This window comes from Triturus cristatus, chromosome 1_1, assembly GCF_964204655.1.
Source record: "Triturus cristatus chromosome 1_1, aTriCri1.1, whole genome shotgun sequence".
Lineage (NCBI taxonomy): Eukaryota > Metazoa > Chordata > Amphibia > Caudata > Salamandridae > Triturus > Triturus cristatus.
The window spans coordinates 647,509,615-647,533,320 of NC_140579.1; positions in this window are offsets into that span (position 1 = coordinate 647,509,615).

Consider the following 23,706-nt stretch of genomic DNA (forward strand, 5'->3'; position numbering starts at 1 on the left):
TGTGTTTGAGTAGTGAAGGGGGTCTTGCTGGGGGTAGTGTTTTAGGGTTTATTATAGTACAATGGGGTCTGTGTAGCGGAGGTGGTTTTGCTGGGGGTAGTGTTTTAGGTGTTAGGGTAGTGCATTGGTGTTTGTGCAGGGTAGAGGGTTGTGCTGGTGGTAGATTTAGGGTTTAGGGTAGTGCAGTGGTGTTTGGGTAGTGTAGGGTGTAGTGCTGGGGTAGTGTTTTAGGGTTGAGGGTAGCGCAGTGGTGTTTGTGTAGTGTAGGGGTCGTGCAGGGGGTCGTGTTTGAGGGTTTAGGGTAGTGCTGTGGTGTTTGTGTAGTGTAGGGGGTCGTGCTGGGGGTAGTGGTTTAGGGTAGTGGAGTGGTGTTTGGGTAGTGTAGGGTGTCGTGCTGTGGGTAGTCTTTGAGGGGTTAGGGTAGTGGAGTGGTGTTTGTGTAGAGTAGGTGGTTGTGCTGGGGGTAGTGTTTTAGGGTTTAGGGTAGTGCAGTGATGTTTGGGTAAAGTAGGTGGTAGTGCTGGGGTAGTGTTTTAGGGTTTACGGTAGTGCAGTGGTGTTTGTGTAGTGTAGGTGGTCGTGCTGGGGGTAGTGTTTTAGGGTTTAGGGTAGTGCAGTGGTGTTTGGGTAGTGTAGGGGGTACTGCTGGGGGTAGTGTTTTAGGGTTTAGGGTAGTGCTGTGGTGTTTGAGTAGTGTAGGGGGTCATACTGGGGGTAGTGTTTTAGAGTTTAGGGTTGTGCAGTGGTGTTTGGGTAATGTAGGGGTAATGCTGGGGATAGTGTTTTAGGGTTTAGGGTAGTGCAGTGGTGTTTGGGTAGTGTAGGGTGTAGTGCTGGGGTAGTGTTTTAGGGTTGAGGGTAGCGCAGTGGTGTTTGTGTAGTGTAGGGGTCGTGCAGGGGGTCGTGTTTGAGGGTTTAGGGTAGTGCTGTGGTATTTGTATAGTGTAGGGGGTCGTGCTGGGGGTAGTGGTTTAGGGTAGTGGAGTGGTGTTTGGGTAGTGGAGGGTGTCGTGCTGTGGGTAGTCTTTGAGGCTTTAGGGTAGTGGAGTGGTGTTTGTGTAGAGTAGGTGGTTGTGCTGGGGGTAGTGTTTTAGGGTTTAGGATAGTGCAGTGGTGTTTGGGTAAAGTAGGTGGTAGTGCTGGGGTAGTGTTTTAGGGTTTACGGTAGTGCAGTGGTGTTTGTGTAGTGTAGGTGGTCGTGCTGGGGGTAGTGTTTTAGGGTTTAGGGTAGTGCAGTGGTGTTTGTGTAGTGTAGGGGTAGTGTTTTAGGGTTTAGGGTAGTGCAGTGAAGTTTGTAGTGTAGAGTGTCATGCTGGGGGTAGTGTTTTTGGGTTTAGGGTAGTGTAGTTGTGTTTGAGTAGTGAAGGGGGTCTTGCTGGGGGTAGTGTTTTAGGGTTTATTATAGTACAATGGGGTCTGTGTAGCGGAGGTGGTTTTGCTGGGGGTAGTGTTTTAGGTGTTAGGGTAGTGCATTGGTGTTTGTGCAGGGTAGAGGGTTGTGCTGGTGGTAGATTTAGGGTTTAGGGTAGTGCAGTGGTGTTTGGGTAGTGTAGGGAGTCGTGCTGGTGGTAGTGTTTTAGGGTTTAGGGCAGTGCAGTTAAGTGTGGGCAGTGTTGGGTGTCGTGCTGGGGGTAGTGTTTTAGGGTTTAGGGTTGTGCCGTGGTTGTTGGGTAGTGTAGGGGTAGTGCTGGGTGTAGTGGTTTAGGGTTTCGGGTAGTACAGTAGGGGAGTGCAGTGGTGTATGTGTAGTGTGGGGGGTCATGCTGGGGGTAGTGTTTTAGGGTTTAGGGTAGTACAGTTGAGTTTGGGTAGTATAGGGGTACTGCTGGGGGTAGTGTGTTAGGGTTTAGGGTATTGCAGTGGTTTTTGTGTGGTATAGGGGTAGTGTTTTGGGGTTTAGGGTAGTGCTGTGGTGTTCGTGTAGTGTAGAAGGTTGTGCTGGGGGTAGTGTTTTACGGTTTAGTGTAGTGCAGAGGTGTTTTTGTAGTGTAGGGGGTCGTGTTTTAGGGTTTAGGGTAGTACAGTGGTGTTTGGGTAGTGAAGGGGGTCGTGCTGGGGTAGTGTTTTAGGGTTTAGGTTAGTACAGTGGTGTTTGTGTAGTGTAGGGGGTCGTGCTGGGGTTAGTGTTTTAGGGTTTAGGTTAGTGCAGTGGTGTTTGTGTAGTGTATGGGGTGATGCTGGGTGTAGTGTTTTAGGGTTTAGCGAAGTGCAGTTGTGTTTGTGTAGTGCAGGGATAGTGTTTTAGGGTTTAGGGTAGTGCAGTGGTGTTTTTGTAGTGTAGGGGGTCATGCTGGGGGTAGTGTTTTTGGGTTTAGAGTAGTGCTGTAGTGTTTTTGTAGTGGAGGGGGTCTTGTTTTAGGGTTTAGGGTAGTGCAGTGGTGTTTGGGTAGTGTAGGGGGTCGTGTTGGTGGTAGTGTTTTTGGGTTTAGGGTAGTACAGTTGTGTTTTGGTAGTGAAGGGGGTCATGCTGGGGGTAGTGTTTTAGGGTTTAGGTTAGTACAGTTGTGTTTGTCTAGTGTAGGGGTCGTGCTGGGGGTGGTGTTTTAGGGTTTAGGGTAGTGCAGTGGTGTTTGTGTAGTGTAGGGGATCATGCTGGGGGTTGTGATTTAGGGTTTAGGGAAGTGCAGTGGTGTTTGTGTAGTGTAGGGGGTAGTGTTTTATGGTTTAGGGTAGTGCAGTTGTGTTTGTATAGTGTAGGGGTCATGCTGGGGGTAGTGTTTTAGGGTTTAGGGTAGTGCAGTGGTGTTTGCGTGCTGTAGGGGTAATGCTTGCGGTAGTGTTTTAGGGTTTAGGGTAGTGCAGTGGTGTTTAGGTAGTGTAGGGGATAGTGCTGGGGATAGTGTTTTAGGGTTTAGGGTAGTGCAATGGTGTTTGGGTAGTGTAGGGCGTAGTGCTAGGGGTAGTGTTTTAGGGTTGAGGGTAGTGCAGTCGTGTTTGTGTAGTGTAGGGGTAGTGTTTTAGGGTTTAGGGTAGTGCAGTGGTGTTTGTGTAGTGTAGGGGTTCGTGCTGGGGGTAGAGGTTTAGGGTAGTGCAGTGGTGTTTGGGTAGTGTAGGGTGTCGTGCTGTGGGTAGTCTTTGAGGGTTTAGGGTAGTGGAGTGGTGTTTGTGTAGTGTAGGTGGTGCAGTGGTGGGGTAGTGTTTTTGGGTTTAGGGTAGTGCAGTGGTGTTTGTGTAATGTAGGGGTAGTGTTTTAGGGTTTAGGGTAGTGCAGTGAAGTTTGTGTAGTGTAGGGGGTCATGCCGGGTTTAGTGTTTTAGGGTTTAGTGTAGAGCAGTGGTGTTTCGGTGGTGTAGGGGGTCTTGTAGGGGGTAGGTTTTTTGGGTTTAGGGTAGTATAGTTGTGTTTGAGTAGTAAAGGGGGTCTTGCTGGGGGTAGTGTTTTAGGGTTTATTGTAGTACAATGGTGTTTGTGTAGCGAAGGTGGTTTTGCTGGGGGTAGTGTTTTAGGTGTTAAGGTAGTGCAGTGGTGTTTGTGCAGGGTGGGGGTTGTGCTGGTGGTAGATTTAGGGTTTAGGGTAGTGCAGTGGTGTTTGGGTAGTGTAGGGAGTCATGCTGGTGGTAGTGTTTTAGGGTTTGGGGCAGTGCAGTTATGTGTGGGCAGTGTAGGGTGTCGTGCTGGGGGTAGTGTTTTAAGGTTTAGGGTTGTGCCGTGGTTGTTTGGTAGTGTAGGGGGTAGTGCTGGGCGTAGTAGTTTAGGGTTTCGGGTAGTACAGTAGGGTAGTGCAGTGGTGTATGTGTAGTGTGGGGGGTCATGCTGGGGGTAGTGTTTTAGGGTTTAGAGTAGTACAGTTGTGTTTGGGTAGTATAGGGGTACTGCTGGGGTAGTGTGTCAGGGATTAGGGTAGTGCAGTGGTTTTTGTGTAGTGTAGGGGTAGTGTTTTGGGGTTTAGGGTAGTGCTGTGCTGTTTGTGTAGTGTAGGAGGTCGTGCTGGGGGTAGTGTTTTAGGGTTTAGTGTAGTGCAGTGGTGTTTTTGTACTGTAGGGGGTCGTATTTTAGGGTTTAGGGTAGTACAGTGGTGTTTGGGTAGTGAAGGGGGTCGTGCTGGGGGTAGTGTTTTAGGGTTTAGGTTAGTACAGTGGTGTTTGTGTAGTGTAGGGGGTCATGCTGGGGGTAGTGTTTTAGGGTTTAGGGTAGTGCAGTGGTGTTTGTGTAGTGTAGGGGGTGCTGCTGGGGGTAGTGTTTTAGGGTTTAGGGAAGTGCAGTTGTGTTTGTGTAGTGTAGGGATAGTGTTTTAGGGTTTAGTGTAGTGCAGTAGAGTAGTGCAGTGGTGTTTTTATTGTGTAGGGGCTCATGCTGGGGGTAGTGTTTTAGAGCTTAGGGTAGTGCAGTGGTGTTTGGGTAGTATAGGGCTTAGTGCTGGGGGTAGTGTTTTAGGGTTGAGGGTAGTTCATTGGTGTTTGTGTAGTGTAGGGGTAGTGTTTTAGGGTTTAGAGTAGTACAGTGGTCTTTGAGTAGTGCAGGGGGTCGTGCTGGGGGTAGTGTTGTAGGGTTTAGGTTAGTGCAGTGGTGTTTGGGTAGTGTAGGGGTATTGCTGAGGATAGTGTTTTAAGGTAGTGCAGTGGTGTTTGTGTAGTGTAGGGGGTCATGCTGGGGGTAATGTTTTAGAGTTTAAGATAGTGCAGTGGTGTTTGTGTAGTGAAGGGGGTCGTGCTGTGGGTAGTTTTTTAGGGTTTACGGTAGTGCAGTGCTGTTTGTGTAGTGTAGGGGGTTGTGCTGCACATAGATTTAGGGTTTAGGGTAATGCAGTGGTGTTTGTGTGGTGTAGGGGGATGTGCTGGGGTATGTGTTTTAGGGTTTAGAGTAGTGGCGTGGTGTTTGGGTAGTATAGGGGGTTGTGCTGGGAGTAGTGTTTTAGGATTTAGGGTAGTGCAGTGCTGATTGTGTGGTGTAGGGGGTACTGTTGGGGGTAGTGTTTTAGGGTTTAGGGCAGTGCAGTGGTGTTTGTGTAGAATTGGGGGTAGTGCTCTGGGTAGTGTTTTAGGGTTTAGGGTAGTGCAGTGGTGTTTGTGTAGTGTAGGGGGTCTTGCTGGGGTAGTGTTTTAGGGTAGTGTAGTGGTGTCTGAGTAGTGTAGGAGTTCATGCTGGGGGTAGTGTTTTCGGGTTTAGGCCCAGTGCAGTGGTGTTTGGGTAGTGTAGGTGGTCCTGCTTGGGGTAGTGTTTTAGGGTTTAGGGCATTGCAGTAGTATTTGTGTAGTGTAGGGGGTTATGCTGCGGGGAGGGTTTCAGGGTTTATTGTAGTGCAGTGGTGTTTGGGTAGTGTAAGGGGTCATGCTGGGGGTAGTGTTTTAGGGTTTAGTGTAGCGCAGTGGTGTTTGTGTAGTGTAGGGGGTCATACCAGGGGGTTGATTTAGGGTTTAGGATAGTGCAGTGGTGTCTGGGTAGTGTAGTGGGTCATGATGGGGATAGTTTATGGTTTAGGGAAGCACAGTGGTGTTTGGGTAGTGTAGGGGGTCATGCTGGGGGTAGTGCTTTAGGGTTTAGGGTAGTACAGCAGGGTAGTGCAGTGGTGTGTTTTAGTGTAGGGGGTCATGCTGGGGGTAGCGTTTTAGGGTAGTGCAGTTGTGTTTGGGTAGTGTAGGGGGTACTGCTGGGGGTAGTGTTTTAGGGTTTAGGGTAGTGCTGTGGTGTTTGAGTAGTGTAGGGGGTCATACTGGGGGTAGTGTTTTAGAGTTTAGGGTTGTGCAGTTGTGTTTGGGTAATGTAGGGGTAATGCTGGGGATAGTGTTTTAGGGTTTAGGGTAGTGCAGTGGTGTTTGGGTAGTGTAGGGTGTAGTGCTGGGGTAGTGTTTTAGGGTTGAGGGTAGCGCAGTGGTGTTTGTGTAGTGTAGGGGTCGTGCAGGGGGTCGTGTTTTAGGGTTTAGGGTTGTGCTGTGGTGTTTGTGTAGTGTAGGGGGTCGTGCTGGGGGTAGTGGTTTAGGGTAGTGGAGTGGTGTTTGGGTAGTGTAGGGTGTCGTGCTGTGGGTAGTCTTTGAGGGGTTAGGGTAGTGGAGTGGTGTTTGTGTAGAGTAGGTGGTTGTGCTGGGGGTAGTGTTTTAGGGTTTAGGGTAGTGCAGTGATGTTTGGGTAAAGTAGGTGGTAGTGCTGGGGTAGTGTTTTAGGGTTTACGGTAGTGCAGTGGTGTTTGTGTAGTGTAGGTGGTCGTGCTGGGGGTAGTGTTTTAGGGTTTAGGGTAGTGCAGTGGTGTTTGGGTAGTGTAGGGGGTACTGCTGGGGGTAGTGTTTTAGGGTTTAGGGTAGTGCTGTGGTGTTTGAGTAGTGTAGGGGGTCATACTGGGGGTAGTGTTTTAGAGTTTAGGGTTGTGCAGTGGTGTTTGGGTAATGTAGGGGTAATGCTGGGGATAGTGTTTTAGGGTTTAGGGTAGTGCAGTGGTGTTTGGGTAGTGTAGGGTGTAGTGCTGGGGTAGTGTTTTAGGGTTGAGGGTAGCGCAGTGGTGTTTGTGTAGTGTAGGGGTCGTGCAGGGGGTCGTGTTTGAGGGTTTAGGGTAGTGCTGTGGTATTTGTATAGTGTAGGGGGTCGTGCTGGGGGTAGTGGTTTAGGGTAGTGGAGTGGTGTTTGGGTAGTGTAGGGTGTCGTGCTGTGGGTAGTCTTTGAGGCTTTAGGGTAGTGGAGTGGTGTTTGTGTAGAGTAGGTGGTTGTGCTGGGGGTAGTGTTTTAGGGTTTAGCATAGTGCAGTGGTGTTTGGGTAAAGTAGGTGGTAGTGCTGGGGTAGTGTTTTAGGGTTTACGGTAGTGCAGTGGTGTTTGTGTAGTGTAGGTGGTCGTGCTGGGGGTAGTGTTTTAGGGTTTAGGGTAGTGCAGTGGTGTTTGTGTAGTGTAGGGGTAGTGTTTTAGGGTTTAGGGTAGTGCAGTGAAGTTTGTAGTGTAGAGTGTCATGCTGGGGGTAGTGTTTTTGGGTTTAGGGTAGTGTAGTTGTGTTTGAGTAGTGAAGGGGGTCTAGCTGGGGGTAGTGTTTTAGGGTTTATTATAGTACAATGGGGTCTGTGTAGCGGAGGTGGTTTTGCTGGGGGTAGTGTTTTAGGTGTTAGGGTAGTGCATTGGTGTTTGTGCAGGGTAGAGGGTTGTGCTGGTGGTAGATTTAGGGTTTAGGGTAGTGCAGTGGTGTTTGGGTAGTGTAGGGTGTAGTGCTGGGGTAGTGTTTTAGGGTTGAGGGTAGCGCAGTGGTGTTTGTGTAGTGTAGGGGTCGTGCAGGGGGTCGTGTTTGAGGTTTTAGGGTAGTGCTGTGGTGTTTGTGTAGTGTAGGGGGTCGTGCTGGGGGTAGTGGTTTAGGGTAGTGGAGTGGTGTTTGGGTAGTGTAGGGTGTCGTGCTGTGGGTAGTCTTTGAGGGGTTAGGGTAGTGGAGTGGTGTTTGTGTAGAGTAGGTGGTTGTGCTGGGGGTAGTGTTTTAGGGTTTAGGGTAGTGCAGTGATGTTTGGGTAAAGTAGGTGGTAGTGCTGGGGTAGTGTTTTAGGGTTTACGGTAGTGCAGTGGTGTTTGTGTAGTGTAGGTGGTCGTGCTGGGGGTAGTGTTTTAGGGTTTAGGGTAGTGCAGTGGTGTTTGGGTAGTGTAGGGGGTACTGCTGGGGGTAGTGTTTTAGGGTTTAGGGTAGTGCTGTGGTGTTTGAGTAGTGTAGGGGGTCATACTGGGGGTAGTGTTTTAGAGTTTAGGGTTGTGCAGTGGTGTTTGGGTAATGTAGGGGTAATGCTGGGGATAGTGTTTTAGGGTTTAGGGTAGTGCAGTGGTGTTTGGGTAGTGTAGGGTGTAGTGCTGGGGTAGTGTTTTAGGGTTGAGGGTAGCGCAGTGGTGTTTGTGTAGTGTAGGGGTCGTGCAGGGGGTCGTGTTTGAGGGTTTAGGGTAGTGCTGTGGTATTTGTATAGTGTAGGGGGTCGTGCTGGGGGTAGTGGTTTAGGGTAGTGGAGTGGTGTTTGGGTAGTGGAGGGTGTCGTGCTGTGGGTAGTCTTTGAGGCTTTAGGGTAGTGGAGTGGTGTTTGTGTAGAGTAGGTGGTTGTGCTGGGGGTAGTGTTTTAGGGTTTAGGATAGTGCAGTGGTGTTTGGGTAAAGTAGGTGGTAGTGCTGGGGTAGTGTTTTAGGGTTTACGGTAGTGCAGTGGTGTTTGTGTAGTGTAGGTGGTCGTGCTGGGGGTAGTGTTTTAGGGTTTAGGGTAGTGCAGTGGTGTTTGTGTAGTGTAGGGGTAGTGTTTTAGGGTTTAGGGTAGTGCAGTGAAGTTTGTAGTGTAGAGTGTCATGCTGGGGGTAGTGTTTTTGGGTTTAGGGTAGTGTAGTTGTGTTTGAGTAGTGAAGGGGGTCTTGCTGGGGGTAGTGTTTTAGGGTTTATTATAGTACAATGGGGTCTGTGTAGCGGAGGTGGTTTTGCTGGGGGTAGTGTTTTAGGTGTTAGGGTAGTGCATTGGTGTTTGTGCAGGGTAGAGGGTTGTGCTGGTGGTAGATTTAGGGTTTAGGGTAGTGCAGTGGTGTTTGGGTAGTGTAGGGAGTCGTGCTGGTGGTAGTGTTTTAGGGTTTAGGGCAGTGCAGTTAAGTGTGGGCAGTGTTGGGTGTCGTGCTGGGGGTAGTGTTTTAGGGTTTAGGGTTGTGCCGTGGTTGTTGGGTAGTGTAGGGGTAGTGCTGGGTGTAGTGGTTTAGGGTTTCGGGTAGTACAGTAGGGGAGTGCAGTGGTGTATGTGTAGTGTGGGGGGTCATGCTGGGGGTAGTGTTTTAGGGTTTAGGGTAGTACAGTTGAGTTTGGGTAGTATAGGGGTACTGCTGGGGGTAGTGTGTTAGGGTTTAGGGTATTGCAGTGGTTTTTGTGTGGTATAGGGGTAGTGTTTTGGGGTTTAGGGTAGTGCTGTGGTGTTCGTGTAGTGTAGAAGGTTGTGCTGGGGGTAGTGTTTTACGGTTTAGTGTAGTGCAGAGGTGTTTTTGTAGTGTAGGGGGTCGTGTTTTAGGGTTTAGGGTAGTACAGTGGTGTTTGGGTAGTGAAGGGGGTCGTGCTGGGGTAGTGTTTTAGGGTTTAGGTTAGTACAGTGGTGTTTGTGTAGTGTAGGGGGTCGTGCTGGGGTTAGTGTTTTAGGGTTTAGGTTAGTGCAGTGGTGTTTGTGTAGTGTATGGGGTGATGCTGGGTGTAGTGTTTTAGGGTTTAGCGAAGTGCAGTTGTGTTTGTGTAGTGCAGGGATAGTGTTTTAGGGTTTAGGGTAGTGCAGTGGTGTTTTTGTAGTGTAGGGGGTCATGCTGGGGGTAGTGTTTTGGGTTTAGAGTAGTGCTGTAGTGTTTTTGTAGTGGAGGGGGTCTTGTTTTAGGGTTTAGGGTAGTGCAGTGGTGTTTGGGTAGTGTAGGGGGTCGTGTTGGTGGTAGTGTTTTTGGGTTTAGGGTAGTACAGTTGTGTTTTGGTAGTGAAGGGGGTCATGCTGGGGGTAGTGTTTTAGGGTTTAGGTTAGTACAGTTGTGTTTGTCTAGTGTAGGGGTCGTGCTGGGGGTGGTGTTTTAGGGTTTAGGGTAGTGCAGTGGTGTTTGTGTAGTGTAGGGGGTCATGCTGGGGGTTGTGATTTAGGGTTTAGGGAAGTGCAGTGGTGTTTGTGTAGTGTAGGGGGTAGTGTTTTATGGTTTAGGGTAGTGCAGTTGTGTTTGTATAGTGTAGGGGTCATGCTGGGGGTAGTGTTTTAGGGTTTAGGGTAGTGCAGTGGTGTTTGCGTACTGTAGGGGTAATGCTTGCGGTAGTGTTTTAGGGTTTAGGGTAGTGCAGTGGTGTTTAGGTAGTGTAGGGGATAGTGCTGGGGATAGTGTTTTAGGGTTTAGGGTAGTGCAATGGTGTTTGGGTAGTGTAGGGCGTAGTGCTAGGGGTAGTGTTTTAGGGTTGAGGGTAGTGCAGTCGTGTTTGTGTAGTGTAGGGGTAGTGTTTTAGGGTTTAGGGTAGTGCAGTGGTGTTTGTGTAGTGTAGGGGTTCGTGCTGGGGGTAGAGGTTTAGGGTAGTGCAGTGGTGTTTGGGTAGTGTAGGGTGTCGTGCTGTGGGTAGTCTTTGAGGGTTTAGGGTAGTGGAGTGGTGTTTGTGTAGTGTAGGTGGTGCAGTGGTGGGGTAGTGTTTTTGGGTTTAGGGTAGTGCAGTGGTGTTTGTGTAATGTAGGGGTAGTGTTTTAGGGTTTAGGGTAGTGCAGTGAAGTTTGTGTAGTGTAGGGGGTCATGCCGGGTTTAGTGTTTTAGGGTTTAGTGTAGAGCAGTGGTGCTTCGGTGGTGTAGGGGGTCTTGTAGGGGGTAGGTTTTTTGGGTTTAGGGTAGTATAGTTGTGTTTGAGTAGTAAAGGGGGTCTTGCTGGGGGTAGTGTTTTAGGGTTTATTGTAGTACAATGGTGTTTGTGTAGCGAAGGTGGTTTTGCTGGGGGTAGTGTTTTAGGTGTTAAGGTAGTGCAGTGGTGTTTGTGCAGGGTGGGGGTTGTGCTGGTGGTAGATTTAGGGTTTAGGGTAGTGCAGTGGTGTTTGGGTAGTGTAGGGAGTCATGCTGGTGGTAGTGTTTTAGGGTTTGGGGCAGTGCAGTTATGTGTGGGCAGTGTAGGGTGTCGTGCTGGGGGTAGTGTTTTAAGGTTTAGGGTTGTGCCGTGGTTGTTTGGTAGTGTAGGGGGTAGTGCTGGGCGTAGTAGTTTAGGGTTTCGGGTAGTACAGTAGGGTAGTGCAGTGGTGTATGTGTAGTGTGGGGGGTCATGCTGGGGGTAGTGTTTTAGGGTTTAGAGTAGTACAGTTGTGTTTGGGTAGTATAGGGGTACTGCTGGGGTAGTGTGTCAGGGATTAGGGTAGTGCAGTGGTTTTTGTGTAGTGTAGGGGTAGTGTTTTGGGGTTTAGGGTAGTGCTGTGCTGTTTGTGTAGTGTAGGAGGTCGTGCTGGGGGTAGTGTTTTAGGGTTTAGTGTAGTGCAGTGGTGTTTTTGTACTGTAGGGGGTCGTGTTTTAGGGTTTAGGGTAGTACAGTGGTGTTTGGGTAGTGAAGGGGGTCGTGCTGGGGGTAGTGTTTTAGGGTTTAGGTTAGTACAGTGGTGTTTGTGTAGTGTAGGGGGTCATGCTGGGGGTAGTGTTTTAGGGTTTTGGGTAGTGCAGTGGTGTTTGTGTAGTGTAGGGGGTGCTGCTGGGGGTAGTGTTTTAGGGTTTAGGGAAGTGCAGTTGTGTTTGTGTAGTGTAGGGATAGTGTTTTAGGGTTTAGTGTAGTGCAGTAGAGTAGTGCAGTGGTGTTTTTATTGTGTAGGGGCTCATGCTGGGGGTAGTGTTTTAGAGCTTAGGGTAGTGCAGTGGTGTTTGGGTAGTATAGGGCTTAGTGCTGGGGGTAGTGTTTTAGGGTTGAGGGTAGTTCATTGGTGTTTGTGTAGTGTAGGGGTAGTGTTTTAGGGTTTAGAGTAGTACAGTGGTCTTTGAGTAGTGCAGGGGGTCGTGCTGGGGGTAGTGTTGTAGGGTTTAGGTTAGTGCAGTGGTGTTTGGGTAGTGTAGGGGTATTGCTGAGGATAGTGTTTTAGGGTAGTGCAGTGGTGTTTGTGTAGTGTAGGGGGTCATGCTGGGGGTAATGTTTTAGAGTTTAAGATAGTGCAGTGGTGTTTGTGTAGTGAAGGGGGTCGTGCTGTGGGTAGTTTTTTAGGGTTTACGGTAGTGCAGTGCTGTTTGTGTAGTGTAGGGGGTTGTGCTGCACATAGATTTAGGGTTTAGGGTAATGCAGTGGTGTTTGTGTGGTGTAGGGGGATGTGCTGGGGTATGTGTTTTAGGGTTTAGAGTAGTGGCGTGGTGTTTGGGTAGTATAGGGGGTTGTGCTGGGAGTAGTGTTTTAGGATTTAGGGTAGTGCAGTGCTGATTGTGTGGTGTAGGGGGTACTGTTGGGGGTAGTGTTTTAGGGTTTAGGGCAGTGCAGTGGTGTTTGTGTAGTATTGGGGGTAGTGCTGTGGGTAGTGTTTTAGGGTTTAGGGTAGTGCAGTGGTGTTTGTGTAGTGTAGGGGGTCTTGCTGGGGTAGTGTTTTAGGGTAGTGTAGTGGTGTCTGAGTAGTGTAGGAGTTCATGCTGGGGGTAGTGTTTTCGGGTTTAGGCCCAGTGCAGTGGTGTTTGGGTAGTGTAGGTGGTCCTGCTTGGGGTAGTGTTTTAGGGTTTAGGGCATTGCAGTAGTATTTGTGTAGTGTAGGGGGTTATGCTGCGGGGAGGGTTTCAGGGTTTATTGTAGTGCAGTGGTGTTTGGGTAGTGTAAGGGGTCATGCTGGGGGTAGTGTTTTAGGGTTTAGTGTAGCGCAGTGGTGTTTGTGTAGTGTAGGGGGTCATACCAGGGGGTTGATTTAGGGTTTAGGATAGTGCAGTGGTGTCTGGGTAGTGTAGTGGGTCATGATGGGGATAGTTTATGGTTTAGGGAAGCACAGTGGTGTTTGGGTAGTGTAGGGGGTCATGCTGGGGGTAGTGCTTTAGGGTTTAGGGTAGTACAGCAGGGTAGTGCAGTGGTGTGTTTTAGTGTAGGGGGTCATGCTGGGGGTAGCGTTTTAGGGTAGTGCAGTTGTGTTTGGGTAGTGTAGGGGGTACTGCTGGGGGTAGTGTTTTAGGGTTTAGGGTAGTGCTGTGGTGTTTGAGTAGTGTAGGGGGTCATACTGGGGGTAGTGTTTTAGAGTTTAGGGTTGTGCAGTTGTGTTTGGGTAATGTAGGGGTAATGCTGGGGATAGTGTTTTAGGGTTTAGGGTAGTGCAGTGGTGTTTGGGTAGTGTAGGGTGTAGTGCTGGGGTAGTGTTTTAGGGTTGAGGGTAGCGCAGTGGTGTTTGTGTAGTGTAGGGGTCGTGCAGGGGGTCGTGTTTTAGGGTTTAGGGTTGTGCTGTGGTGTTTGTGTAGTGTAGGGGGTCGTGCTGGGGGTAGTGGTTTAGGGTAGTGGAGTGGTGTTTGGGTAGTGTAGGGTGTCGTGCTGTGGGTAGTCTTTGAGGGGTTAGGGTAGTGGAGTGGTGTTTGTGTAGAGTAGGTGGTTGTGCTGGGGGTAGTGTTTTAGGGTTTAGGGTAGTGCAGTGATGTTTGGGTAAAGTAGGTGGTAGTGCTGGGGTAGTGTTTTAGGGTTTACGGTAGTGCAGTGGTGTTTGTGTAGTGTAGGTGGTCGTGCTGGGGGTAGTGTTTTAGGGTTTAGGGTAGTGCAGTGGTGTTTGGGTAGTGTAGGGGGTACTGCTGGGGGTAGTGTTTTAGGGTTTAGGGTAGTGCTGTGGTGTTTGAGTAGTGTAGGGGGTCATACTGGGGGTAGTGTTTTAGAGTTTAGGGTTGTGCAGTGGTGTTTGGGTAATGTAGGGGTAATGCTGGGGATAGTGTTTTAGGGTTTAGGGTAGTGCAGTGGTGTTTGGGTAGTGTAGGGTGTAGTGCTGGGGTAGTGTTTTAGGGTTGAGGGTAGCGCAGTGGTGTTTGTGTAGTGTAGGGGTCGTGCAGGGGGTCGTGTTTGAGGGTTTAGGGTAGTGCTGTGGTATTTGTATAGTGTAGGGGGTCGTGCTGGGGGTAGTGGTTTAGGGTAGTGGAGTGGTGTTTGGGTAGTGTAGGGTGTCGTGCTGTGGGTAGTCTTTGAGGCTTTAGGGTAGTGGAGTGGTGTTTGTGTAGAGTAGGTGGTTGTGCTGGGGGTAGTGTTTTAGGGTTTAGCATAGTGCAGTGGTGTTTGGGTAAAGTAGGTGGTAGTGCTGGGGTAGTGTTTTAGGGTTTACGGTAGTGCAGTGGTGTTTGTGTAGTGTAGGTGGTCGTGCTGGGGGTAGTGTTTTAGGGTTTAGGGTAGTGCAGTGGTGTTTGTGTAGTGTAGGGGTAGTGTTTTAGGGTTTAGGGTAGTGCAGTGAAGTTTGTAGTGTAGAGTGTCATGCTGGGGGTAGTGTTTTTGGGTTTAGGGTAGTGTAGTTGTGTTTGAGTAGTGAAGGGGGTCTAGCTGGGGGTAGTGTTTTAGGGTTTATTATAGTACAATGGGGTCTGTGTAGCGGAGGTGGTTTTGCTGGGGGTAGTGTTTTAGGTGTTAGGGTAGTGCATTGGTGTTTGTGCAGGGTAGAGGGTTGTGCTGGTGGTAGATTTAGGGTTTAGGGTAGTGCAGTGGTGTTTGGGTAGTGTAGGGTGTAGTGCTGGGGTAGTGTTTTAGGGTTGAGGGTAGCGCAGTGGTGTTTGTGTAGTGTAGGGGTCGTGCAGGGGGTCGTGTTTGAGGTTTTAGGGTAGTGCTGTGGTGTTTGTGTAGTGTAGGGGGTCGTGCTGGGGGTAGTGGTTTAGGGTAGTGGAGTGGTGTTTGGGTAGTGTAGGGTGTCGTGCTGTGGGTAGTCTTTGAGGGGTTAGGGTAGTGGAGTGGTGTTTGTGTAGAGTAGGTGGTTGTGCTGGGGGTAGTGTTTTAGGGTTTAGGGTAGTGCAGTGATGTTTGGGTAAAGTAGGTGGTAGTGCTGGGGTAGTGTTTTAGGGTTTACGGTAGTGCAGTGGTGTTTGTGTAGTGTAGGTGGTCGTGCTGGGGGTAGTGTTTTAGGGTTTAGGGTAGTGCAGTGGTGTTTGGGTAGTGTAGGGGGTACTGCTGGGGGTAGTGTTTTAGGGTTTAGGGTAGTGCTGTGGTGTTTGAGTAGTGTAGGGGGTCATACTGGGGGTAGTGTTTTAGAGTTTAGGGTTGTGCAGTGGTGTTTGGGTAATGTAGGGGTAATGCTGGGGATAGTGTTTTAGGGTTTAGGGTAGTGCAGTGGTGTTTGGGTAGTGTAGGGTGTAGTGCTGGGGTAGTGTTTTAGGGTTGAGGGTAGCGCAGTGGTGTTTGTGTAGTGTAGGGGTCGTGCAGGGGGTCGTGTTTGAGGGTTTAGGGTAGTGCTGTGGTATTTGTATAGTGTAGGGGGTCGTGCTGGGGGTAGTGGTTTAGGGTAGTGGAGTGGTGTTTGGGTAGTGGAGGGTGTCGTGCTGTGGGTAGTCTTTGAGGCTTTAGGGTAGTGGAGTGGTGTTTGTGTAGAGTAGGTGGTTGTGCTGGGGGTAGTGTTTTAGGGTTTAGGATAGTGCAGTGGTGTTTGGGCAAAGTAGGTGGTAGTGCTGGGGTAGTGTTTTAGGGTTTACGGTAGTGCAGTGGTGTTTGTGTAGTGTAGGTGGTCGTGCTGGGGGTAGTGTTTTAGGGTTTAGGGTAGTGCAGTGGTGTTTGTGTAGTGTAGGGGTAGTGTTTTAGGGTTTAGGGTAGTGCAGTGAAGTTTGTAGTGTAGAGTGTCATGCTGGGGGTAGTGTTTTTGGGTTTAGGGTAGTGTAGTTGTGTTTGAGTAGTGAAGGGGGTCTTGCTGGGGGTAGTGTTTTAGGGTTTATTATAGTACAATGGGGTCTGTGTAGCGGAGGTGGTTTTGCTGGGGGTAGTGTTTTAGGTGTTAGGGTAGTGCATTGGTGTTTGTGCAGGGTAGAGGGTTGTGCTGGTGGTAGATTTAGGGTTTAGGGTAGTGCAGTGGTGTTTGGGTAGTGTAGGGAGTCGTGCTGGTGGTAGTGTTTTAGGGTTTAGGGCAGTGCAGTTAAGTGTGGGCAGTGTTGGGTGTCGTGCTGGGGGTAGTGTTTTAGGGTTTAGGGTTGTGCCGTGGTTGTTGGGTAGTGTAGGGGTAGTGCTGGGTGTAGTGGTTTAGGGTTTCGGGTAGTACAGTAGGGGAGTGCAGTGGTGTTTGTGTAGTGTGGGGGGTCATGCTGGGGGTAGTGTTTTAGGGTAGTACAGTTGAGTTTGGGTAGTATAGGGGTACTGCTGGGGGTAGTGTGTTAGGGTTTAGGGTATTGCATTGGTTTTTGTGTGGTATAGGGGTAGTGTTTTGGGGTTTAGGGTAGTGCTGTGGTGTTCGTGTAGTGTAGAAGGTTGTGCTGGGGGTAGTGTTTTACGGTTTAGTGTAGTGCAGAGGTGTTTTTGTAGTGTAGGGGGTCGTGTTTTAGAGTTTAGGGTAGTACAGTGGTGTTTGGGTAGTGAAGGGGGTCGTGCTGGGGTAGTGTTTTAGGGTTTAGGTTAGTACAGTGGTGTTTGTGTAGTGTAGGGGGTCGTGCTGGGGTTAGTGTTTTAGGGTTTAGGTTAGTGCAGTGGTGTTTGTGCAGTGTATGGGGTGATGCTGGGTGTAGTGTTTTAGGGTTTAGCGAAGTGCAGTTGTGTTTGTGTAGTGCTGGGATAGTGTTTTAGGGTTTAGGGTAGTGCAGTGGTGTTTTTGTAGTGTAGGGGGTCATGCTGGGGGTAGTGTTTTTGGGTTTAGAGTAGTGCTGTAGTGTTTTTGTAGTGGAGGGGGTCTTGTTTTAGGGTTTAGGGTAGTGCAGTGGTGTTTGGGTAGTGTAGGGGGTCGTGTTGGTGGTAGTGTTTTTGGGTTTAGGGTAGTACAGTTGTGTTTTGGTAGTGAAGGGGGTCATGCTGGGGGTAGTGTTTTAGGGTTTAGGTTAGTACAGTTGTGTTTGTCTAGTGTAGGGGTCGTGCTGGGGGTGGTGTTTTAGGGTTTAGGGTAGTGCAGTGGTGTTTGTGTAGTGTAGGGGGTCATGCTGGGGGTTGTGATTTAGGGTTTAGGGAAGTGCAGTGGTGTTTGTGTAGTGTAGGGGGTAGTGTTTTATGGTTTAGGGTAGTGCAGTTGTGTTTGTATAGTGTAGGGGTCATGCTGGGGGTAGTGTTTTAGGGTTTAGGGTAGTGCAGTGGTGTTTGGGTAATGTAGGGGGTCATGTTTTTGGCTTTAGGGTAGTGCAGTGGTGTTTTGGTAGTGTAGGGGGTCGTACTGGTGTTAGTGTTTTTGGTTTAGGATAGTGCAGTGGTGTTTAGGTAGTGTAGGGGGTCGTGCTGGGGGTTGTGTTTTAGGGTTTAGGATAGTGCAGTGGTGTTTGTCTACTGTAGGGGGTCCTGCTGGGGGTAGTGTTTTAGGGTTTAGGGTAGTGCAGTGGTATTTGAGTAGTGTAGGGGGTCGTGCTGGGGGTAGTGTTTTCAGGTTTAGGGCAGTGCAGTGCAGTGGTGTTTGTGTAGTGAAGGGGGTCATGCTGGGGGTAGTGTTTTAGGGTTTAGGGTAGTACAGTGGTGTTTGGGTAGTGCAGGGGGTTGTGCTGGGGGTTGTGTTGTAGGGTTTAGGTTAGTGCAGTGGTGTTTGGGTAGTGTAGGGGGTACTGCTGAGGATAGTGTTTTAGGTTTTAGGGTAGTGCAGTGGTGTTTGTGTAGTGTAGGGGGTCATGCTGAGGGTAATGTTTTAGGGTTTAGGGTAGTGCCGTGTGTTTGAGTAGTGTAGGCAGTCATGCTGGGGGTAGTGTTTTAGGGTATAGGGTAGTGCAGTGGTGTTTGGGTAGTGTAGGGGGTACTGCTGGGGGTAGTGTCTTAGGGTTTAGGGTAGTGCAGTGGTGTTTGTGTAGTATTGGGGTAGTTCTGGGGGTAGTGTTTTAGGGTTTAGGATAGTTTAGTGGTGTTTGTGTAGTGTAGAGGTAGTGCTGGGGTACTGTTTTAGGGTTTAGGGTTTAGGGCAGTGCAGTGGTGTTTTGGTAGTGTAGGGGGTTGTGCTGGGTAGGTGTTTTAGGGTTTAGAGTAGTGGAGTGGTGTTTGGGTCGTGTAGGGGGTCATGCTGGGGGTAACGTTTTAGGGTTTGGGGTAATGCAGTTGTGTTTGGGTAGTGTAGGGGGTACTGCTTGGGGTAGTGTTTTAGGGTTTAGGGTAGTGCAGTAGTGTTTGGGTAGTCTAGGGGGTTGTGCTGCGGGTAGTGATTTAGGGTTTAGGGTTTAGGGTAGTGCAGTAGTGTCTGTGTGATTTAGGGGGTTGTGCTGGGTAGGTGTTTTAGGGTTTAGAGTATTGGAGTGGTGTTTGTGTAGTATAGGGGGTCATGCTGGAGGTAGTGTTTTATGGTTTAGGGTAGTATAGTGGTGTTTGGGTAGTGTAGGGTTAGTGCCGTGGGTAGTGTTTTAGGGTTTAGGGTAGTGCAGTGGTGTTTGGGTAGTCTAGGGGTTGGTGCTGGGAGTAGTGTTTTAGGGTTTAGGATAGGGCAGTGGTGTATGTGTAGTGTAGGGGTTCATGCTGGGGTAGTTTTTTTAGGGTTTAGGGTAGTCCAGTGGTGTTTGTGTAGTGTAGGGGTTCTTGCAGGGGGTAGTGTTTTAGGGTTTAGGGTAGTGCAGTGGTGTTTGTGTAGTATATTGGTTCGTGCTGGAGTAGTGTTTTAGGGTAGTGCAGTGGTGTTTGTGTAGTGTAGGGATTTGTGCTGGGGGTAGTAGTTTTAGGGTTGAGGGTAGTGCAGTCGTGTTTGGGTAGTGTAGGGGGTAGTGCTGGTGGTAGTGTTTTAGGGTTTAGGGTAGTGCAGTGGTGTTTGTGTAGTGAAGGGGATCGTGCTGTGGGTAGTGTTTTAGGGTTTACGGTAGTGCAGTGCTGTTTGTGTAGTGTAGGGGGTTTTGCTGCACATAGATTTAGGGTTTAGGGTAATGCAGTGGTGTTTGTGTGGTGTTGGGGGTTGTGCTGGGGTATGTATTTTAGGGTTTAGAGTAGTGGAGTGGTGTTTGGGTAGTATAGGGGGTCGTGCTGGGGGTAGTGTTTTAGGATTTAGGGTAGTGCAGTGCTGATTGTGTGGTGTAGGGGGTACTGTTGGGGGTAGTGTTTTAGGGTTTAGGGCAGTACAGTGGTGTTTGTGTAGTATTGGGGGTAATTTTGTTGGTAGTGTTTTAGGGTTTAGGGTAGTGCAGTGGTGTTTGTGTAGTGTAGGGGGTCTTGCTGGGGGTAGTGTTTTAGGGTAGTGTAGTGGTGTTTGAGTAGTGTAGGAGGTCGTGCTGGGGGTAGTGTTTTCGGGTTTAGGCCCAGTGCAGTGGTGTTTGGGTAGTGTAGGTGGTCGTGCTGGGGGTAGTGTTTTAGGGTTTAAGGCATTGCAGTAGTATTTGTGTAGTGTAGGGGGTTATGCTGCGGGTAGGGTTTCAGGGTTTAGGGCAGTGCAGTGGAGTTTGGGTAGTGTAGGGGGTCGTGCTGGGGGTAGTGTTTTAGGGTTTAGGGCAGTGCAGTGGTGTTTGGGTAGTGTAGGGGTACTGCTGCGGGTAGGGTTTCAGGGTTTAGGGCAGTGCAGTGGAGTTTGGGTAGTGTAGGGGGTCGTGCTGGGGGTAGTGTTTTAGGGTTTAGGGTAGTGCAGTGCTGTTTGTGTAGTGTAGGGGGTTGTGCTGCACATAGATTTAGGGTTTAGGGTAATACAGTGGTGTTTGTGTGGTGTAGGGGGATGTGCTGGGGTATGTGTTTTAGGGTTTAGAGTAGTGGCGTGGTGTTTGGGTAGTCTAGGGGGTTGTGCTGGGAGTAGTGTTTTAGGGTGTAAGATAGTGCAGTGGTGTTTGTGTAGTGAAGGGGGTCGTGCTGTGGGTAGTGTTTTAGGGTTTACGGTAGTGCAGTGCTGTTTGTGTAGTGTAGGGGGTTGTGCTGCACATAGATTTAGGGTTTAGGGTAATGCAGTGGTGTTTGTGTGGTGTAGGGGGATGTGCTGGGGTATGTGTTTTAGGATTTAGGGTAGTGCAGTGCTGATTGTGTGGTGTAGGGGGTACTGTTGGGGGTAGTGTTTTAGGGTTTAGGGCAGTGCAGTGGTGTTTGTGTAGTATTGGGGGTAGTGCTGTGGGTAGTGTTTTAGGGTTTAGGGTAGTGCAGTGGTGTTTGTGTAGTGTAGGGGGTCTTGCTGGGGTAGTGTTTTAGGGTAGTGTAGTGGTGTCTGAGTAGTGTAGGAGTTCGTGCTGGGGGTAGTGTTTTCGGGTTTAGGCCCAGTGCAGTGGTGTTTGGGTAGTGTAGGTGGTCGTGCTTGGGGTAGTGTTTTAGGGTTTAGGGCATTGCAGTAGTATTTGTGTAGTGTAGGGGGTTATGCTGCGGGGAAGGGTTTCAGGGTTTATTGTAGTGCAGTGGTGTTTGGGTAGTGTAAGGGGTCATGCTGGGGGTAGTGTTTTAGGGTTTAGTGTAGCGCAGTGGTGTTTGTGTAGTGTAGGGGGTCATACCAGGGTGTTGATTTAGGGTTTAGGGTAGTGCAGTGGTGTCTGGGTAGTGTAGTGGGTCATGATGGGGATAGTTTATGCTTTAGGGAAGCACAGTGGTGTTTGGGTAGTGTAGGGGGTCATGCTGGGGGTAGTGTTTTAGGGTTTAGGGTAGTACAGCAGGGTAGTGCAGTGGTGTGTTTTAGTGTAGGGGGTCATGCTGGGGGTAGCGTTTTAGGGTTTAGGGTAGTGCAGTTGTGTTTGGGTAGTGTAGGGGGTACTGCTGGGGGTAGTGTTTTAGGGTTTAGGGTAGTGCTGTGGTGTTTGAGTAGTGTAGGGGGTCATACTGGGGGTAGTGTTTTAGAGTTTAGGGTTGTGCAGTGGTGTTTGGGTAATGTAGGGGTAATGCTGGGGATAGTGTTTTAGGGTTTAGGGTAGTGCAGTGGTGTTTGGGTAGTGTAGGTTGTAGTGCTGGGGTAGTGTTTTAGGGTTGAGGGTAGCGCAGTGGTGTTTGTGTAGTGTAGGGGTCGTGCAGGGGGTCGTGTTTTAGGGTTTAGGGTAGTGCTGTGGTGTTTGTGTAGTGTAGGGGGTCGTGCTGGGGGTAGTGGTTTAGGGTAGTGGAGTGGTGTTTGGATAGTGTAGGGTGTCGTGCTGTGGGTAGTCTTTGAGGGTTTAGGGTAGTGGAGTGGTGTTTGTGTAGAGTAGTTGGTTGTGCTGGGGGTAGTGTTTTAGGGTTTAGGGTAGTGCAGTGGTGTTTGGGTAAAGTAGGTGGTAGTGCTGGGGTAGTGTTTTAGGGTTTACGGTAGTGCAGTGGTGTTTGTGTAGTGTAGGTGGTCGTGCTGGGGGTAGTGTTTTAGGGTTTAGGGTAGTGCAGTGGTGTTTGGGTAGTGTAGGGGGTACTGCTGGGGGTAGTGTTTTAGGGTTTAGGGTAGTGCTGTGGTGTTTGAGTAGTGTAGGGGGTCATACTGGGGGTAGTGTTTTAGAGTTTAGGGTTGTGCAGTGGTGTTTGGGTAATGTAGGGGTAATGCTGGGGATAGTGTTTTAGGGTTTAGGGTAGTGCAGTGGTGTTTGGGTAGTGTAGGGTGTAGTGCTGGGGTAGTGTTTTAGGGTTGAGGGTGGCGCAGTGGTGTTTGTGTAGTGTAGGGGTCGTGCAGGGGGTCGTGTTTTAGGGTTTAGGGTAGTGCTGTGGTGTTTGTGTAGTGTAGGGGGTCGTGCTGGGGGTAGTGGTTTAGGGTAGTGGAGTGGTGTTTGGGTAGTGTGGGGTGTCATGCTGTGGGTAGTCTTTGAGGGTTTAGGGTAGTGGAGTGGTGTTTGTGTAGAGTAGGTGGTTGTGCTGGGGGTAGTGTTTTAGGGATTAGGGTAGTGCAGTGGTGTTTGGGTAAAGTAGGTGGTAGTGCTGGGGTAGTGTTTTAGGGTTTACGGTAGTGCAGTGGTGTTTGTGTAGTGTAGGTGGTCGTGCTGGGGGTAGTGTTTTAGGGTTTAGGGTAGTGCAGTGGTGTTTGTGTAGTGTAGGGGTAGTGTTTTAGGGTTTAGGGTAGTGCAGTGAAGTTTGTAGTGTAGAGTGTCATGCTGGGGGTAGTGTTTTTGGGTTTAGGGTAGTGTAGTTGTGTTTGAGTAGTGAAGGGGGTCTTGCTGGGGGTAGTGTTTTAGGGTTTATTATAGTACAATGGGGTCTGTGTAGCGGAGGTGGTTTTGCTGGGGGTTGTGTTTTAGGTCTTAGGGTAGTGCATTGGTGTTTGTGCAGGGTAGAGGGTTGTGCTGGTGGTAGATTTAGGGTTTAGGGTAGTGCAGTGGTGTTTGGGTAGTGTAGGGAGTCGTGCTGGTGGTAGTGTTTTAGGGTTTAGGGCAGTGCAGTTATGTGTGGGCAGTGTTGGGTGTCGTGCTGGGGGTAGTGTTTTAGGGTTTAGGGTTGTGCCGTGGTTGTTGGGTAGTGTAGGGGTAGTGCTGGGCGTAGTGGTTTAGGGTTTCAGGTAGTACAGTAGGGGAGTGCAGTGGTGTTTGTGTAGTGTGGGGGGTCATGCTGGGGGTAGTGCTTTAGGGTTTAGGGTAGTACAGTTGAGTTTGGGTAGTATAGGGGGTACTGCTGGGGGTAGTGTGTTAGGGTTTAGGGTATTGCAGTGGTTTTTGTGTAGTATAGGGGTAGTGTTTTGGGGTTTAGGGTAGTGCTGTGGTGTTTGTGTAGTGTAGAAGGTCGTGCTGGGGGTAGTGTTGTAGGGTTTAGTGTAGTGCAGTGGTGTTTTTGTAGTGTAGGGGGTCGTGATTTAGGGTTTAGGGTAGTACAGTGGTGTTTGGGTAGTGAAGGGGGTCGTGCTGGGGGTAGTGTTTTAGGGTTTAGGTTAGTACAGTGGTGTTTGTGTAGTGTAGGGGGTCGTGCTGGGGTTAGTGTTTTAGGGTTTAGGTTAGTGCAGTGGTGTTTGTGTAGTGTATGGGGTGATGCTGGGTGTAGTGTTTTAGGGTTTAGGGAAGTGCAGTTGTGTTTGTGTAGTGTAGGGATAGTGTTTTAGGGTTTAGGGTAGTGCAGTGGTGTCTGGGTAGTGTAGTGGGTCATGATGGGGATAGTTTATGGTTTAGGGAAGCACAGTGGTGTTTGGGTAGTGTAGGGGGTCATGCTGGGGGTAGTGTTTTAGGGTTCTGGGTAGTACAGTAGGGTAGTGCAGTGGTGTGTTTGTAGTGTAGGGGGTCATGCTGAGGGTAGCGTTTTAGGGTTTAGGGTAGTGCAGTTGTGTTTGGGTAGTGTAGGGGGTACTGCTGGGGATAGTGTTTTAGGGTTTAGGGTAGTGTTGTGGTGTTTTAGTAGTGTAGGGGTAGTGCTGGGGATAGTGTTTTGGGGTTTAGGGTAGTGCAGTGGTGTTCGGGTAGTGTAGGGTGTAGTGCTGGGGTAGTGTTTTAGGGTTGAGGGTAGTGCAGTGGTGTTTGTGTAGTCTAGGGGTAGTGTTTTAGTGTTTAGGGTAGTGCAGTGGTGTTTGTGTAGTGTGGGGTGTCATGCTGGGGGTAGTGGTTTAGGGTTTAGGGTAGTACAGTGGTGTTTGGATAGTGTAGGGGTCGTGCTGGGGGTCGTGTTTCAGGGTTTAGGGTAGTGCAGTGGTGTTTTTGTAGTGTAGGGGGTCGTGCCGGGGGTAATGGTTTAGGGTTTAGTGTAGTGCAGTGGAGTTTGTGTAATATAGGGGGTCGTGTTTTAGGGTTTAGTGTAGAGCAGTGGTGTTTGTATAGTGTAGGGGGTCATGCATGGAGTAGTGTTTTAGGGTTAAGTTTAGTGCAGTGGTGTTTGAGTATTGTAGGAGTCGTGCTGGGGGAAGTGTTTTAGGGTTTAAGGCAGTGCAGTGGTGTTTGTGTAGTGAAGGGTGTCGTGCTGGGGGTAGTGTTTTAGGTTTTAGGGTAGTGCAGTGGTTGTGCAGTGTAGGGGGTTATACTGGAGGTAGATTTAGGGTTTAGGGTAGTGCAGTGGTGTTTGTGTAGTGTAGAGAGTCGTGCTGGGAGTAGTGTTTTAGGGTTTAGGGTAGTGCAGTGATGTTTGGGTTGTGTAGGGGTCCTGCTGGGGGTAGTGTTTTAGGGTTTAGGGCAGTACAGTGGTGTTTGTGTAGTGTAGGGGGTCATGCATGGAGTAGTGTTTTAGGGTTAAGTTTAGTGCAGTGGTGTTTGAGTATTGTAGGGGTCGTGCTGGGGGTAGTGTTGTAGGGTTTAAGGCAGTGCAGTGGTGTTTGTGTAGTGAAGGGTGTTGTGCTGGGGGTAGTGTTTTAGGTTTTAGGGTAGTGCAGTGGTTGTGCAGTGTAGGGGGTTGTACTGGAGGTAGATTTAGGGTTTAGGGTAGTGCAGTGGTGTTTGTGTAGTGTAGAGTGTCATGCTGGGAGTAGTGTTTTAGGGTTTAGGGTAGTGCAGTGATGTTTGGGTAGTGTAGGGGGCCG